At 45.7% G+C, this 13,300-nt stretch overlaps 1 protein-coding gene across 1 annotated transcript in view; it reads right to left on the bottom strand.

Annotated features, from left to right (window-relative positions):
* Window positions 1-13,300, bottom strand: part of kcnq1 (potassium channel, voltage gated KQT-like subfamily Q, member 1) — an 89,032-nt gene that overhangs the window by 71,306 nt on the left and 4,426 nt on the right. The window lies entirely within an intron of this gene.

The following is a 13,300-nucleotide window of genomic DNA, read 5'->3' as shown; positions in this document are numbered from 1 at the left end:
CAAATTAGAGCAACAGGTATAGGCAAAGTGGTTCAGGGACCGCATCAACGAGCCGTTGCGGTCCCTGATCCCAACAAATTTTTAAACCTGCCCAATCGATATCTGGCCAATTTCAGATCGGATATCAGTCGGGCAGGCCCGTCGTTTGTGCCCATGCATAGGCCGATACGCTGCCGAATCAGTCTAAGGGACCAATATCAGCAGCTAGAATCGGCCCGTGTATAGCCACCATTAGGCTAGTGGCACGCCTGGTGGATAAATGCCAGCGACTGCCCAATGTCTCTACATCCTGCTGCCCAATTTGCTCCCATCCGTATCTCACTGCCAGCAAAGTGGTTGGTGGGAGGCAGAGTTTGTATTGGACGGCCACTGGCATTGAGGGCTACGATCAGTAATCCGTGTCGGACTGGGACCCCAGGGGCCCATTAGAAAATCGTAGACCATAGGCCCACTCTCCAAACTATTTTTCCTCCTTTCCTCACCCAACCTTGTTATTCTCCTAGTCTCTTTTATTTACATACTAGCATCTATCCTTTCATCTATTTCATCTCTTTCTTCCCATTCAGAAATAGGGAATGACCATGAAACAGGCCAAATGGTCTGGAGCAGGAGGGCCCACTGACACCTGGGCCCACCGGGAGTTTTCCTGGTATCCCGTTGGGCCAGTCCGACACTGTCAGTAATCATGGGGTTCCACACCCTAAAAGGTTGCCTATATGTAAATATTGCCGTGCCCCCCACAAAGAGTTACAATTATTAGCCCCCTGGGTGGTGAGCTGGGCTAACATATTATTGGGCCCCAGTGGAAAATAAAAAGCCCTGAGCATGCAAGACTCAAACCATGCCCCATTATGCCAAAATCCCACCCACTGCCCAGCCAACCTGTGCCCACTTCCTACAAGTCCCACCCCCTTTACAACCAGCGAATCCCACTTTTGCATCTCTTGGGGTCCCTGACTAGGTAGAAAATGAAGTAAAAGATCTGCCAAGTGTGCCAGTAGCCTAATGTTATGGCTCTATATTAAAGGTGTTAATTAACTTTTAGTATGTTATGGAAGGGCCTACTCTTAGCAACTTTTCAATTAGTCTTTATTTTGTTTTAGAGTTTTCAATTATTTGCCTTCTTCTTTCTTTGCAGACTCTTTTCAGCATTCAAAAGGAAGTCACTGACTCCAGCAGCCAAAAGACAATTGCTCCAAGAGCTTAAAACTCTATTGGAATTGTTACTTTTCATTACTCATATTTCCATTCAGGCCATCTCCTATTCATATTTCTGTCTCTCTTTAAAACCACTGCCTTGTTGCTAGGTTAATCAGACCCTAGCAACTAGATAGCTGCTGAAATTTCACACAGGAGAGCTGCTGAACATAAAGCTCAATAATTCGAAAACTGCAAATAATAAAAAATGAAGACTCTCTACATCATACTAAAAGTTAGTTTAAACGACGTTCCTGATGTTGCTGAAGATAAAGCTGCAAGGGCCAAAGCTAAGCGTTTGTGCAGGTAAGATGGCCTTGTAGGTTAGGGCCTGGCACCTTCATGCCACTGTGTGGGTACCGGGTACTTCTGCACGTGCACTTATGTAACCGCCATCTGCTTGCACTGGCTACAATTTCCTGAGAAAGACAAAAAATGCTTTCCATTCCAGGCGAAACTGTACAGGCGTAAAGAGAAGCAAAGCCTGGGGGGCACAGAGAGTCTGACACTTAAAGGGACATAGGCAGTCAGTGCTAAAGTGCATTGGGCTCCCTGCGAGGCAGTCTGTGCTAAAGTACATGGGGCTCCCTGTGAGGCAGTCTATGCTAAAGTGCACGGCTCTCCCTGCGAGGCTGTCTGTGCTAAAGTGCTCCCTGCAAGGCAGTCTGTGCTAAAGTGCTCCCTGCGAGGCAGTCTGACACTTAAAGGGACATTGGCAGTCTGTGCTAAAGTGCATTGGGCTCCCTGCGAGGCAGTCTGTGCTAAAGTACATGGGGCTCCCTGCGAGGCAGTCTGTGCTAAAGTGCACGAGGCTCCCTGAGAGGCAGTCTGTGCTAAAGTACATGGGGCTCCTTGCGAGGCAGTCTGTGCTAAAGTGCACGAGGCTCCCTGAGAGGCAGTCTGTGCTAAAGTGCACGGGGCTCCCTGTGAGGCAGTCTGTGCTAAAGTGCACAGGGCTCCCTGCGAGGCAGTCTGTGCTAAAGTGCTCCCTGCGAGGCAGTCTGTGCTAAAGTGCTCCCTGCGAGGTAGTCTGCGCTAAAGTGCTCCCTGCGAGGCAGTCTGTGCTAAAGTGCTCCCTGCGAGGCAGTCTGTGCTAAAGTGCTCCCTGCGAGGCAGTCTGCGCTAAAGTGCTCCCTGCGAGGCAGTCTGCGCTAAAGTGCTCCCTGCGAGGCAGTCTGTGCTAAAGTGCTCCCTGCGAGGCAGTCTGCGCTAAAGTGCTCCCTGCGAGGTAGTCTGCGCTAAAGTGCTCCCTGCGAGGCAGTCTGCGCTAAAGTGCTCCCTGCGAGGCAGTCTGTGCTAAAGTGCTCCCTGCGAGGCAGTCTGTGCTAAAGTGCTCCCTGCGAGGCAGTCTGTGCTAAAGTGCTCCCTGCGAGGTAGTCTGCGCTAAAGTGCTCCCTGCGAGGCAGTCTGCGCTAAAGTGCTCCCTGCGAGGCAGTCTGTGCTAAAGTGCTCCCTGCAAGGTAGTCCGTGCTAAAGCGCATGGGGCTCCCTGTGAGGCAGTCTGTGCTAAAGTGCTCCCTGTGAGGCAGTCCGTGCTAAAGTGCATTGGGCTCCCTGTGAGGCAGTCCGTGCTAAAGTGCATTGGGCTCCCTGTGAGGCAGTCTGTGTAAGATCTTTTATTTCTAAATGCTATTGCAACCGAGAGAAGTGTTTTTCTGGCCCTTTTCTGCACTGCTGGTTCTGCCTCTTAAAGCAGTGTAGCAGCAGCCAGCTCTCCCCACATTGCATGGTATGATCCTTAGGTAATCACCTGGCTGCTGCTACATTGTTGCAATGGTTGGAACCAGCGGTGCTGAGAACAGCAAGATTGACCTGTGTTCAATAGCAATTGCATTTACAAATCACTTTAAAACCATTGTAGTGAATGTGCAAAAGGAAACTGCTGTACTTTGAGGAATTTTCTAACCCTCAGGCCAGGGGTGTAACTACAGAAAGTTCCTGAATGAAAGCCTGAAGGGGGCCCTGTGGGCCAGGGAATAAATACAAATTGTAGGGGCTGTCCAAAGCACAATCCCTGAGAGATAAAGGTGAGATTAAGCAACTGAAGGTGAATGCATACCTTCCAACTACCCCCCCCTTTCTTAAAGTGGTAGCAGCCTCATACACAGGCCAATTTCACCTGCCGATATCGGTCCTTTACATCGATTTGGCAGCTTATTGGCCCCTTATGGGCACAACCGATGGGCCTCCCCGACCAACATCTGGCCTGAAATCAGCTAGATCTTGATCGGGCAGGTGTGATTTTTTGTCGGATCGGGGACCACATTGCCTTGTAGACCCCGATCTGATCTGACGGTGCCTATGCCCGATGTGTTAATTTGATCGTTTGGCCCTAGGGTCAGATCAGTCCTGACACAGGGCTGCAGGATTTGAGCACAACTGGCTAAAAATAGGTTTTATTGTCTTCTACAGGTCATACTACATGGACTACAGACTGCAGATTAGGAAACCCCCATTGCAAACAATAGAAGACCCTTCTGGACACTTTTTAAAAACTGTTTCCACAGATGGACTGTGTGTCTATAGTGCAGGTGCCAGTCCATAGTGAAATTTGTATTGCTTAAATCAGATACAAGCACATTGGTACAGTGATGATATTTCAGGTCTAGTTACCCATGGCAGCCAAACAGCAATGAATATGCATTGGCCAAGTGCAGTTAAAATAATGGGAATAAATGGAGTAATATAAGTACATGTTTTGCTACAGGTCTAGTTGCGTCTAGCATCCAATCAGCAGGTAGCATTTACTGACCACCTGTTTAAAAGAAAATATTTTATTGGTTTATATGGCTTACTGCACCTGGGAAAACCTTGTGCCTTCTATTACATATTAGGGTTAATGCCCAAGTGCTCCTGGAGTAGGTATAGAGGTACAGAGGTCTCAGCCTTCCCCCACGTGTCCATGAAAATGTTGGGTGCCAGAGGTCCTTGAAAAACTGCATTTTGATTACCAGTTGAGTCGCTTATAGAATATGGATCACATTTGGAATACTTTGAATAGGAATTCCTGTTCCTAGGGTCACCCTGGAGCCCTTTAAAGGTATAGCTCACTTACCCCTACCTTTTAGGGCCCCCAGCAGACCATTCCTGGGCTATTGACTCCAGTACCACTCCTTTTGGGGGCTTTAGACTGCCCAGCTTACTAGCCTTTACTTATATTGTGCTATTACAGCATCTGTTGTAGCGATTGTAGGCTTCACACTCGCTAGTACCATGATCATGAGGTCCTCTCCCTGAACTCCAACTCCTCTGGATTTATCCACACTCCTTTCTGACAGGGGTCCAAGAGTATGACTTAAGGTGGCCATACAATATAAGACTTGTTTGGCGAGGATCTTTCCCCCGATATGCCCACCTAAGGTGGCCAATATCATTTGAATCTGATTGGCCCTAGGCCCAAATAATCACATTACAATGAAAGGGATAGGAGCCATCAGAGCAAGGACCACATCAATAAGTCAATGAAAAACCAAGGAAAATCAAGCCTGCCCTGACATCTGGCCAAAAATCGTACAGGAGGCCTGTTGGAGGGCCACACCAGGAGTCATATGACACTGTCTCACAAAACAGTCACCTACAAAATCTGGCAACACACCAGGTCTCCTACAAGAAGACCCTACCTTTCCTACTAAGCAGTGCCAGGCCAGCCGGGCACCCTAGGCCCATGCCTCTTCTACCTACCCCTAGTTTCGTTCCTGCTACTAAGGGCATTTGCTATTGATTACGCCTAAATGTAGGGTTGTCTATTTCACCACATCCCTGTACCAAATCAGACATCTGATCTGGTTATTTCTGCACCTGGGCATATTTTCCTTGTTACTTAACAACTACCAAGTACTACTTTATAAATAAAATGTTGCACATCGCCACCTTGTGGCAATAACATGTTTCGTAAGGTATTGCTATCAAAATAGTGGAACTTCAGAAGTATTATCTATTACCCTTGTTACCATCATAGGTCCAACAAGCACTAGAATGTGTTGATTGGTACGTCCATGGGTGTAATTCAAAGGTTGGAGAGGGCAACCTCATTTCTGGATGTTGCTCTTTCTGTATGCGCATTGTCCATTTCTTTTGACTGAGAAGATAAATTAAAATTAAATTAACTGAAGCTTCAGATGATGAATAGCGACCCTGGCATAATGGTGGAGATCCAAGTCTTCAAAACATCCCAGGGTCCAAGAGATCTTATTACACCTTCTTGGTTTAAACATACGATAGTTACACGTTAGCAACTAGTTAGTTGGCCAAAATGCTTGAATCACCAAGGCCCTGTTCTGTAGACAAGAAGGGTGCTTAAGAGGAATTAAAACCCTAATAGTAAGGCTGGCCATTTAGTTTCTTAGAGGAATAAGACTAGGGCCACAATGACTACAGGTATATAACCATGCATTGCTAAATCTAGTACAAGTAGGTCTGGTTCACTTTATGTATTATTATCTTATATACAGTATGGATTTCAGTTGAAATAGTGCAAACCAGTTTATACTGGAGAACAAAGCATACTCTTTGCTGAAGAGGAACTGGTTTTGGACAGCATGCTAGGGAAACGGAGGGGGAGGTAAGGGGGTAAATTATATACTTGATTAACAAAACAATAAAGGAATTCAGAGGACACTGAGCAGACAATAGGTGATTTATCAGAGCAGTTCCTTTTAATAAACTTGCACTGATGGGTTCCTAAGTACATTTGTGCTGCTGCCAGAATGGACTGAAGTGAATAGGACTGTTTGATCAATGATCTCCTGCTTGATAGGCTTTGTGGGGTGGGGGGAGGCACCGTGGGGTAGGACAATGGTTACATTAGGGGGAAGGAGGTTTCCCATGGGCCAGCACTTTGTAAAGATATAGTTTTTTGTACATAGTCCAAGTTTTTTAATTAACAAAAACATGGAGCCAAAGCACCAGAAGGGCCCTAGCTGGCTTGCATGTGAATGTGCCATAGGGCCCTCCCATTGCACCATATATTGTAAATCCTCATAAGGCTTTTTTCCCCTAGGCTGCCATCCCTAAAGCTGCCACCTATTGCATGGGCTCTTGGGTTCCTATATGGTATTATGGCCCTGTCTATCATCACCTTCTCCAGCCAGCAGTTCTGTAAAGGCACTAGAGCAAAAGGCACGCATAGGCAGCATTTTCATTCAGTAGAAAAACTCAACCAGTAAAAAAGATGCTTAATCTGCCGCCAACACTATCCATTTGAATGGGAAGTCACCTAACATCATGGGTATGGGCACCATCACTCTTCAGCAAGAAAATGTTTCCCATTCAAGGGGTGGTATTACAGAGATTGCCAGTACAGTACGCCCAGGTGTACCATAGGTTTAAAGTCTTCAGTTAGAAAATGCATTCTTTCTTTTATAATAGGTCTAGCTTAGGCATGAATAACATAATGATCAGAAAGATTTAGATGAAGCTCCAGACATTCAGGTCATCACTGCTCAGATCTCAGATGGCCCCATGCAATTAATTTCTCTCTAAAGAGCTCATCACTGTTTGTGGCAAGGCTGCTGACAAGCCATATGCTCAGCAGTTGTCTGGGAATGTTGCATGGAAGTGTCCTTGAGTGTGTGTCATCATGGCTGACAGCCCCTTGTGTGTCTTGGTTCATTGGGGGCAATGGGGTACATTATGGGACATTGCAGCTATAATTTCATGGGGACTGTGGTTTGGATACCTGTATGGGCTTCACTCACCCATGCTTGCTTTATATAACATTATTTCGCATGATCGGATCCCCCCTCCAGCTATAAAGTCTGATATGATGTTTTTTTCCACTGCTGATAATCTGGACATACATGTTTTGGGAGGCAGTTATTGGGAACAGTTATACATCCCATTTGGCCACCCATGTGCTGGGCCAAACTGTGCTTATCCTCCATGTTAACAATTGGAAAGAACGTTATCACTGGTCCATTGCAGACCTTACCTGACTTGGACCAAGCAGCCCCATACATAGGCCAATAAGCTGCCATACAGTCTTGACAGTCCACAGCTTATATTGGCCAATGTATAGCTAGCTATTCTCACAGGAACTCCTTGATCATCACTCTCATCTGCTGCCCCAAAGTTCACTCTACAGAAGAGGGAATCAAAATCCTGCTGTGCTGTTCACCATATTATCAGGGAACCATTGTTCCAAGCATTTTGTAGCACAGCGAATCTAATTCTCCTGTATAGAGTCTTCCCAGTAATAAGGAGAATACAATCCTCGGGCTAATCCGAAGGCTGTGTCCATATGATGGTATCTACCTCACTGTGTAGTGTTGTGTTAACACTCAAACATGGGACAAACATAACATGGGACAAACTTCTGGACTTCCCAGCTTCACATTCACCAACTGTTCATGCCACATAGAAACATTGCCTATAACTCTATGGCCAGGTAGCCTCTGACATAAATACAGTGGAGAAAGAAGCAGCCCAAGGCTGATCTTTGTGATTTATCTCTTATAGCTCTAGTTGGATAAAGTCAAAGCCACTCAATACAAGACCATTTAGCCAGATGTTATCTCTGTATCTGTAGAATTCCCAAGATGACTGCACTTTCCATAGAAATCCTTCTCCATCAATAGGAATTCAACTTGTCTGACAAGATAAATCTCTCCTAAAACCATGTTTTTACTTGTGATATTTCTCTTCAAAATGTTCAAATATTGAGCATGATCCCTTAACCCATGAAATACCTTTTCCCCTCTGCGATACAAGTGATGCAATGGAAAGATCATCATCGTTCGTTTATATAGCTCCCTACAAATCATGCAACTAATTAAAAGAATATATTGATTTGTTTATATCAGTTATACTAATATACTGTATGTTTCTATAACACACACAGTGTTAAAGTTAAGTTAACATTAGTATGTAAACAACATAGCAACTTTGCAATTGGTCTTCATTATTTATTTTGTATAGTTTTTAATTATTTCCCTTTCTTTAATGCCTCTTTCCAGCTTTCAGATGGGGGTCACTGACCCCAACAGACAAAGAACTATTTCTCTCTATTTCTTTCTTGTATTGTTATTGTTACTTTTTATTACTTTTTTTCCTATTCAGTCCTTTGCCTTTTCATATTCCAGTCTCTCATTCAGATTACTGCCTGGTTGCAGATCATCTCAGAATATCACTGCCTACATCATACTAATTTAAAGGTAAACCACCCCTTTCATTTCAACAGAAACCATTTAACCTAATTGGGTTCTGGATGGAAACTCAAGCAAACATGCGGAGAAAATACAAGTTAAGTTAGCACAGTGCCCTAGTGAGAATCGAAGCCAAGACCCCATATAGAGCAAGGCAAGTTATTCTTAAGGTCCCCATACAGGGGCCGATTCTAGCTGCTGATTTTGGTCCCTTAGACTGATTTAGCAGCTGATCGGCCCGTGTATGGGCACTACCGACGGGCCTGCCCGATATTTGGCCTGAAATCGGCCAGATCTCGATCGGGCAGGTTAAAAAATTTAGTCGGATCGGGGACCGCATACCTGCTGTAATAATTCGGTCGTTTGGCCCCAGGGCCAAACAATCGAATTAGCCTGGATTCTCCTGATATCGCCCACCCATAGGTGGGGATATCGGGAGAAGATCCGCTTACTTGGCGACATCGCCAAGCGAGTGGATCTGAAGATGTATGGGCACCTTAACCCATATGTTTGTAGTCTGAAGGTCTGTAGTTACTGGATAGAGACAGTTTTCCCATTATAAATATTCCAACGGTATATTTTTTTGCTTAAATCCAACACACAAGAAGATAAGAAATAAAAGCCTTGATGAAACAATGACTCATTAGTACATGGCCCCTGTTCTGCCCACTATTTACCATGCTTGGTACAAGGGCATCGCACACAAACACCCACCCCTGTTCTAATGCAAACAGGTATACACATATATATAATAAGAACTTTTACATTTATATTATAGAATGTACTATTGTACTGGCATTGGCCTAATATTGTATTTGGGGTATGAAGTGCCAAAATGTTTAGCAGCTCTGTACAGTAGGTTATTATGCACTGTTACCGGGAAAGGGAAGGGAGAGGTGCCAGTAGCCTTGGGTATTATGGGCAGAGAGATGGCACTTGGCATATGGAAAATTGAACACCGCTATGTGGGCCGTCCATCTTATTGCAATCAGTTGGGCTCCATTCTTTATTTGTGTGTTTTGTTTTGTTATTACCTTTTTTTTAGCAGCTTTCAGGTTGGGAATGTTAGCAGCTATCTGGTTGCTAGGGTTCAAATTACCCTAGCAACCAAGCAGTGGTTTCAATGAGATACTGCAATAGTAATATTTTGAATATAGTATTGCTAAAACACACATAGAGAGAAGTATCAGTAAATGATCAGCATTGTCTATTTTTGTAGCCGTGACAAGTAGCTGCTACTAGTAGTCAGCCAGATCAGCAGGGGAACATGGGGCGGGGCTAAGGGAACTGTTCCAAACTATATTATTATATAAAAAATCATGAAAAGGCTGCATATTTTTTAATTGATGTGTACTGCAAAGTTGCTTGAAATTATGTTCCCCTTTAATTCATTATGTAACAATTTCACAAGCAAACACGGCAACCAGAGCCGGGCCTTGAAGTATTTGTGCTCAATACAATACCACTTGGCTTGGCACCCATGTGACCAGTAGCAGAGGCAGAAGAGGTACATGCCTAGGCTCCTAGCAACTGTTGCACCCATGTGCCCTTCTGCCCACGCCTACTTCCGGTCCCGACTGCAAACTAAATCAGAATGAAACCCAGATAGAAACTGATCAGAACCTAAAGAGAGTTGGAAATGTAAGAAAATGTGCCCTTTATGTTATTGTCACGAGAGAACAAGCATTTGGATTTGGTTTGGTTGCTTCCTACGGAGTCAGCAGAATCCAGACCTTGCAAAATACCCTGAGTTTCAGCCAAATTCCGGAATCAGCTGATCCCTATAAAAATATATTTTACACATGGAAACTAAAATGGCATCAGAATGTTGGGAAAGAAAAACTTCGGCTCCCATTACAAATACCATCATCCAGCTCCAGTCAGCGCCCCGTGCCTATAGCTCTACAGCTACATTAGGATAGCGCTGAAATTGCTTCCATATTGCCTCTGTTTACATGAGATTATTGTGCGCAACGGTTTCAGTGCATATAACGAGTGCCAGCGTCAGTTCCATGAGAATGAATTAAATAGCTGAATAGAAAGATAAATAATGTCACTTATTGCTCTGGAACTGATGCTGACAGGGTTAGGGGAGATAGCTCTCAGTACAAGTGAGGGAATACAGGGGTATGGGAGGAGATAGCTCTCAGTACAAGTGAGGGAATACAGGGGTATGGGAGATAGCTCTCAGTACAAGTGAGGGAATACAGGGGTAGGGGAGATAGCTCTCAGTACAAGTGAGGGAATACAGGGGCAGTACAAGTGAGGGAGGGAATACAGGGGTAGGGGAGATAGCTCTCAGTACAAGTGAGGGAATACAGGGTAGGGGAGATAGCTCTCAGTACAAGTGAGGGAATACAGGGGTAGGGGAGATAGCTCTCAGTACAAGTGAGGGAATACAGGGGTAGGGGAGATAGCTCTCAGTACAAGTGAGGGAATACAGGAGGGGGCTTTCAAAGGGGAACAGGGGTATGGGATTAGCTCTCAGGTACAAGTGAGGGAATACAGGGGTAGGGGAGATAGCTGCTCAGTACAAGTGAGGGAATACAGGGGTATGGGGATAGCTCTCAGTAACAAGTGAGGGAATACAGGGGTAGGGGAGAGAGCTCTCAGTACAAGTGAGGGAATACAGGGGTAGGGGAGATAGCTCTCAGTAACAAGTGAGGGAATACAGGGTATGGGGGATAGCTTCTCAGTACAAGGAGGCGGAATACAGGGGTATGGGAGATAGCTCTCAGTACAAGTGAGGGAATACAGGGGTAGGGGAGATAGCTCTCAGTACAAGTGAGGGAATACAGGGTATGGGAGATAGCTCTCAGTACAAGTGAGGGAATACAGGGTAGGGAGATAGCTCTCAGTACAAGTGAGGGAATACAGGGTATGGGAGATAGCTCTCAGTACAAGTGAGGGAATACAGGGGTAGGGGAGATAGCTCTCAGTACAAGTGAGGGAATACAGGGGTATGGGAGATAAGCTCTCAGTACAAGTGAGGGAATACAGGGGTATGGGGAGATAGCTCTCCAGTACAAGTGAGGGAATACAGGGTATGGGAGATAGCTCTCAGTACAAGTGAGGGAATACAGGGGTAGGGGAGATAGCTCTCAGTACAAGTGAGGGAATACAGGGGTATGGGAGATAGCTCTCAGTACAAGTGAGGGAATACAGGGGTAGGGGAGATAGCTCTCAGTACAAGTGAGGGAATACAGGGGTAGGGGGATAGCTCTCAGTACAAGTGAGGGAACAGGGTAGGGGGATAGCTCTCAGTACAAGTGAGGGAATACAGGGGTATGGGGAGATAGCTCTCAGTACAAGTGAGGGAATACAGGGGTAGGGGAGAATAGCTCTCAGTACAAGTGAGGGAATACAGGGGTAGGGAGAAGCTCTCAGTACAAGTGAGGGAATACAAGTGAGGGGTATGGGGAGATAGCTCTCAGTACAAGTGAGGGAATACAGGGGTATGGGAGATAGCTCTCAGTACAAGTGAGGGAATACAGGGGGGAGATAGCTCTCAGTACAAGTGAGGGAATACAGGGGTAGGGGAGATAGCTCTCAGTACAAGTGAGGGAATACAGGGGTAGGGAGATAGCTCTCAGTACAAGTGAGGGAATACAGGGGTAGGGGAGATAGCTCTCAGTACAAGTGAGGGAATACAGGGGTATGGGAGATAGCTCTCAGTACAAGTGAGGGAATACAGGGGTATGGGAGATAGCTCTCAGTACAAGTGAGGGAATACAGGGGTAGGGGAGATAGCTCTCAGTACAAGTGAGGGAATACAGGGTTATGGGAGATAGCTCTCAGTACAAGTGAGGGAATACAGGGGTATGGGAGATAGCTCTCAGTACAAGTGAGGGAATACAGGGGTAGGGGAGATAGCTCTCAGTACAAGTGAGGGAATACAGGGTTATGGGAGATAGCTCTCAGTACAAGTGAGGGAATAAAGGGTTATGGGAGATAGCTCTCAGTACAAGTGAGGGAATACAGGGGTATGGGAGATAGCTCTCAGTACAAGTGAGGGAATACAGGGGTAGGGGAGATAGCTCTCAGTACAAGTGAGGGAATACAGGGGTAGGGGGGATAGCTCTCAGTACAAGTGAGGGAATACAGGGGTAGGGGGATAGCTCTCAGTACAAGTGAGGGAATACAGGGGTAGGGGGATAGCTCTCAGTACAAGTGAGGGAATACAGGGGTAGGGGAGATAGCTCTCAGTACAAGTGAGGGAATACAGGGGTATGGGAGATAGCTCTCAGTACAAGTGAGGGAATACAGGGTAGGGGAGATAGCTCTCAGTACAAGTGAGGGAATACAGGGGTATGGGAGATAGCTCTCAGTACAAGTGAGGGAATACAGGGGTTATGGGAGATAGCTCTCAGTACAAGTGAGGGAATACAGGGGTATGGGAGATAGCTCTCAGTACAAGTGAGGGAATACAGGGGTATGGGAGATAGCTCTTAGTACAAGTTGATCCAGGGACTGGTCCGATTGCCATCTTGGAGTCAGGAAGGAATTTTTCTCCCTCTGAGGCAATGGCATAACTATAGAGCCCATGGTTGTGGGGGGACCGCAGGGTCTGTTTCCCCCCCCCAGTCGCACCACTAGCTATGGGGAGCTGGGGAGCTGGGGATGTGAGAGAGAGAAAGGGCAGGACAAGAGGCCAGTAACGGTTGAAGTGAGCGTCAGGCCTCTCCAAAGATTTTTTTGCAGGGGGACTAGGCGCATTCTAGGGACAGGTATGGGACCTGTTATCCAGAATGCTTAGGACCTGGGGTTTCCGGATAAGGGATCTTTCCATAATTTGGTTCTCCATAACTCAAGTCTGCTAAAAATCATTTAAATATTGAATAAACCCAATAAGATAGTTTTGCCTCCAAAAAGGATTAATTACACCTTAGTTAGCATCAAGTACAGGCACTGTTTTATAATTAAAGAGAAAAAGGAAATCAGTTTTAAAAATTATAATTATT

Source organism: Xenopus tropicalis, chromosome 4 (genome assembly GCF_000004195.4).
Source record: "Xenopus tropicalis strain Nigerian chromosome 4, UCB_Xtro_10.0, whole genome shotgun sequence".
In the NCBI taxonomy this organism is placed as follows: Eukaryota; Metazoa; Chordata; class Amphibia; order Anura; family Pipidae; genus Xenopus; species Xenopus tropicalis.
The sequence above is the reverse complement of the archived record's forward strand: the minus strand, read 5'-3'. Positions and strand labels throughout refer to the sequence as shown.